This window comes from Equus caballus, chromosome 6 (assembly GCF_041296265.1).
Source record: "Equus caballus isolate H_3958 breed thoroughbred chromosome 6, TB-T2T, whole genome shotgun sequence".
In the NCBI taxonomy this organism is placed as follows: Eukaryota; Metazoa; Chordata; class Mammalia; order Perissodactyla; family Equidae; genus Equus; species Equus caballus.
In genome coordinates, this window is record NC_091689.1 from 79,293,548 (window position 1) to 79,299,182 (window position 5,635).

The 5,635-nt window shown below is 41.9% G+C and overlaps 1 pseudogene; it reads left to right on the forward strand.

Moving 5' to 3' along the window:
- Positions 1-1,132: 1,132 nt before the first annotated feature.
- Positions 1,133-2,561, forward strand: LOC111773975 (glutamate dehydrogenase 1, mitochondrial-like; annotated as a pseudogene).
- Positions 2,562-5,635: the final 3,074 nt, after the last annotated feature.

Below are 5,635 nucleotides of genomic sequence, written 5' to 3' on the forward strand. Positions count from 1 at the left end.
AATACCTGGGACCTCAGCGTCCCCTGCCGCACGGCCTCAGGTCGACCGCCGGCTCTCACAGCCCTCTTTCTCCAGGAGCGTGCAGCCCAGGCCTGAGGAGGGGGCACGGGGCCGCACTGTGTGGGTTGACTTAAGCAGGCAAAGAGCCTCTCGGTTCATGAAAGACCCAAGGGTGGGACAAGAAAGGGCCTTGGGTCGGGGCCTCCACGTGTACTTTCTACCTGGGAAATAAGCAGGGCTGAGCCCGCCTTCAAATGACCAACCATTAAACTGAAAACTGATTTCCCAAAGAAATGACGGAAGCTTTAAGACAACGGGTTAATATTTTGAAAACAAGGAAAGGAAATACATGCAAACTAGAGTTCTGTACCGCCAAATGTACCGGAAAACGAAAGAAAATGTACCTCAGAAAAGAAAGCAGAGCTCCGCCACCACCAGGCAATCGGCAGGGGGAGCCGCGTGAGGCCAAGCGCAGGCCCAGGCCGGTTCCGTCACGCAGCGCGCATGCGCAGGGTGCCCGCTCTGTCATTCCCAGGGTGCTTTGGGCCGTGTCTGCCAAAGTCGCCAGCTCTTCCCTGTCAGGTGGCCAGTAGCGAGAAGGGAGAGAACAGCCCAGAGAAAAAGAAGCTGAAAAGGCAGCCCGCCCCAGGGTCCCCAGGAGTGCGCCTCTCCCGCAGCGTCTCCGCCTGGCCTTCATGTTTGCCGCCTGGGCTGGGCGAAATGCTGCTGCTGTCCAGGGCCGAGCCGCCGCCCTGGCCTCTGCGGCGACCGAGCCGGCCACGCTGCTACACTAGGCAAGGCTACCGCAGACCACGAGGACCACCCCACTTCCTCAAGATGGTGGAGGGCTTCTTGGCCGGTGGCACCAGCATCGTGGAAGACAAGCTAATGGAAGACATCAAGACCCGGGAGAGTGAGGAGCAGAAGCGGCCCCGGGTGCGTGGCGTCCTGCGAATCATGAAGCCCTGCAACAGCGTGCTGAGCCTGTCTTCCCCATCCGGTGTGACAAGGGCTCCTGGGAGGTCATCAAGGGCTACCCGGCCCAGCACAGCCAGCACTGCACGCCCTGCAAGAGAGGTATTCCTTAGAGCAAAGATGTGAGTATAGATGAAGTAAAGCTTTGGCTTCTCTGATGACATATAAGCTTTGGCTGTGGTTGATGTGCCATTTGGGGGTTCTAAAGCTGGTGTTAAGGTCAGTCCCAAGAACTACACTGATAATGAGTTGGAAAAGATTCATAAGGAGGTTCACCATGGAACTAGCAAAACAGGACTTTATTGGTCCTGGCATTGATGTGCCTTTCCCAGACATAGGCACAGGTGAGCTGGAGATGTCCTGGATTGCTGTACCATATACCAGCACCGTCAGGCACTTTGATATTCATGCACATGCCTGCATTGCTGGTAAACCCATTAGTCAGGGTATTATCCATGCTTGTATCTCTGTTTCTAGTTGTGGCATTTTCCATTAATTGAAAACTTCCTCAAGTTTCTTATATGAGCATTTTAGGAATTAAACCGGAGTTTGTAGATAATACTTTGTTATTCAGGGATTTGGCAATGTGGGCCTGTACCCTATGAGATCATTACATCATATTGGTGCTAAATGTCTTGGTGTTGGTGAATCTAGTGGGAGCATGTGGAATTTAGATGGCATTGACTCAAAGAAGCTAGAAGACTTCAAATTGCAATGTGGATCAATCCTGGGTTTCCCCAAGGCAAAGCCCTAGGAAGGAAATGTCTTCTAAGCAGACTGTGACATACTAATCCCTGCTGTCAATGAGAAGCAGTTGACCAAATCCGGGGCATCCAGAGTCAAAAGCCAGGATTGTTGCTGAAGCTGCCAAAGGACCGACAACTCTAGAAGCTGATGAGATTTTTTTGGAGAGGAACGTTATGGTTATTCCTGATCTCCTCTTAAATGCTGGTACAATGACAGTATCTTAGTTGGAGTGGCTGAAGAACATAAATCATGTCAGCTATGGCCATTTGAGCTTCAAGTATGAAAGAGATTCTAACTACCACTTCCTCATGTCTATTCACAGGAGTTTAGAAAGAAAATTTGGAAACCACCATGGAACTATTTCCGTCGTAACCACAGCAGGGTTCCAAAACAGAATATCGGGTACATCTGAGAAAGACATCGTGCATTCTGGCTTACCTTACACTATGGAGTTTTCTGCCTGGCAAATCATGCCCAGCACCACAAAGTATAACCTAGGATTGGATCTGAGAACAGCTGCCTATGTCAACAGCATTTAGAAAGTCTTCAGGGTGTACAAGGAAGCTGGTTTGACCTTCAGATACTACATGGATCATAGCTGACTTCGCTACTCTCTTTACCTGTAACTCCTGCAAACCTATCACAAGTTTACATGTAACCACAGAAATCTCTTTCTCTTGTGGACATCATTCTCAAGAAGTCAATCCAAATCAGCCCTTTCAGAAGAGAAATATTAAGGTTAGGAGATCATACACAGGTTGATGAGTGTGAAAGTAGAAATTGCCTGTGCCAGAAGGCCACTTGAAATATTTTTCCTTTAAATAAAAAGTCTCCTTTCATCTGGCTGTGCTCCATTCCTCCGTAGCTTGTTCCCAACACATTAATTACATGTTGTTTGAGCTAAGCAATCAGTTGCTTACCTTATTTTGCCGTGGACAAGTCTAGAATGGAATGTGTTAGAACTTTGATGCATTTAAGAAGTGAGTGTGTGGCATTTTCAGAAGGTGTTAGGGTCCTAAAATGAGTTGTTATTATTTCACAAGAGAAAAATAACTCAATTTCACAGGTAGCAAAAATAATAAAAGCTATTTCTCTTTATGCTTTTTATTCTTTTAGAGTGAAATAATTACACGATGCTGTAATAAAATTGCCTTTGTTTACTTAACTAGCGTAACCTTGACTCAAGTGGTGAATGCTTATAAACACAAAGGGAAAAGCTAGAATTTTTATGACATAAGACAGTATTTTTTATAGCTCATCAATTCTGTATATCCAGCAAAAATAAAAAGCCAGGTGGATAATTGTTATAACTGTGAACGAAGAAGGCTATTTTTGTTAAGACTATCTGAATTTGCTAAGTATAATTATGACATGTAGTCCAAATAATGCAATAACCTGCTTATCACATTGATTAATTTTTAATTTCTTTTGAAGAGAGATTGTGTTGAGTAATTGAGCAATAATTCAAGTAATGTAACCCAGGAAAAAAATACTTGGTCTCCCTATCTGGAGTCTGGCCAACAGCTCTAAGCATTGCCAAGGTTCCCAGCTCCCCCTGATTTTTGTGTCCCTTATTTGTAGAGGCCTTTTGTGCTGCGTACAAGCTTAATTAACAAAGTTGGGCTTAAAACATTGGATTGAGTGTTTTGTCTGGGATGTTTTTGGCCAGGGCTTTCTGAACAGTGGTATACCAAAGAAATACTATATGTTATTTATGTAATGAATGTGCCTTTTTTTTTTTAACAATAATACCCTTTCAGGAATTTCTAATTACTTTGTAATTGCATGATAACCTGGTAATAAAAAGTTATTAAAAGTCTGCCTTTTCAAAAGCAAATGAAAGGGAGATATTTTCAGACAAACAATGACTGAAGGTATTTGGCACCAGCATACTTGCACAGCAGACATACTGAAAGGATTTCCTTATATAAAGGGAAAATTTTCCTAAATGGAAACATTGAAATAGAGGTATGTGTTAAGAGTACCTGAGAGTTTGACTATGTGGGTGAATTCAAATGAATATTGATGTGTATAGCAACATCATGATGTCTTGAGGCATTATATATGCATATACATATATATACACACACACACGTATAATCAAAATATATGACAATAATAGTACAAAAGGTTGGGGAGGGATAAAAAGTATTGAAATTATGCAGCCATCCTTACATTGCCCATGAAGTGGTAAAAGAAAAAAAAAATTATAGAATGCATGTGGTAATACCCAGGGTAACAACTAAAAGAAGAGTAAAAGACTGCCTCCTAATGGAAAGGAAAGTATGGAATGGTTTTTTAAAAATAGTTAATCCAAAAGAAGGCAAGAAAGGAGAGAAAAAGGAATATAGAGACGATGTGACAAATGGAGAACAAATGATGAGATGGGAAGTTAAATCCAACTACATCAGTAATTATATTAAATGTAAATGGACTAAATACTGTGACTGAAATCTGCTTACTGGTTATTTATCAACTGAAATTATCAACTGAATACTGCTTAAAAGAGTTATACCTTAAATATCAGGTATAGAAAGGTCACAATAAAAGAATGTAAAATGATACATTTTATAGTTAATAAAAAAGAAAGCTTTTAAGATGTAATAGGAACCTAGTCAGTGCCTCTCTTTGTCCATTCCCAGGGAGAGACATTAGAGTTGGAGAGGTTGTTGTAGTGAAATGGCACTACTGTTGTAGTGGAGTGCAGTATAATTCAAAAGAATAGAGATAGTATTTTGAGAAGCAATGTTCCCTTTAGCTCAAACATGCAAATATAGTCCTGGGCCTGGAACCACTAGAGCTAATAACAAACAAACAAAAACCCTCCAATGTCCAGAAATCTCTTTAGAAGGGTTCCACATTTACCACTCCTCATTTTCACATGAGGCACACATTCACCCAGTTGAGCAAGGAAGCCCTTCGTGACTTATCATGTCTTTAATAAAAATGTTTAAATGTCCTATTCCAAATGTTCAATTAAGTCACTGCTCCATATGTTTTAAAGGGTCCGTTTCACCCATTTTTGTACAATAGTTATGTTGAATGTGTTCCTTGATCCAATGAGATGTAGATTATGGCTCCAAATTGACATAAAATGCCTATTTTCAGGACTTTGATAGTGTTTCAGCTTCTGCTTCAGTTGAAGAGCAAACAAAGACCAAGGAGAAATAACTATTTTTGTTAAAAATCCTTTTGAACTTTCAGAAACATTGGCAGTGGCCATATGCCAACCACCTGTCAGCTTTGGGTCAGTTTTTGTTCATGGGGGATTCTCCCCAAGATCAATTTCAGGTGGTTTCTCTCTTGTTAACGTTTAGGAAATTACACTAGTGGCTTCCACATTAGTGACTTTGGTAGGTGACAGTGGAATATGTTTTTGTAACCTTCACTGTTGCATGGCTTGGACATTACCATGCCTGCACATCTCATGTATCCAAGTGACTACCTGCAGACCGTGGACGAAGGCATCATCTTGGCATTCCATTTCTCTTCTGAGCCAGTAATTGGGTTCTCTTGGTGAGCATCCACATGATCTACTTTAATTTTCTTTCTGAAATTGCATAGGCCTTCCACAATCACATTCTTCACACACAGTCATCTTTAATTTTTCATCCATCAAACATTTATTAGCCAGATCATTGGGCCATTGGCTGTGATCTAAGAGTGTGTGATACCCAGACATTTTATATCAATTAAGACTTTGTTCTAGAGCAAAATTAATTTTTATTTATTTATTTTTTTTTTTGCTGAGGAAGATTCACCCTAAACTAACACCTGCTGCCAAGCTTCCTCTTTTTGCTGAAGAAGAATCACCCTCAACATCCTCTTTATTTTGTATGTGAGCCACCACCAGAGCATGGCCACTGACAGATGAGTGGTGTAGGTGTGTGCCCAGGAACCGAACCTGGGCTGC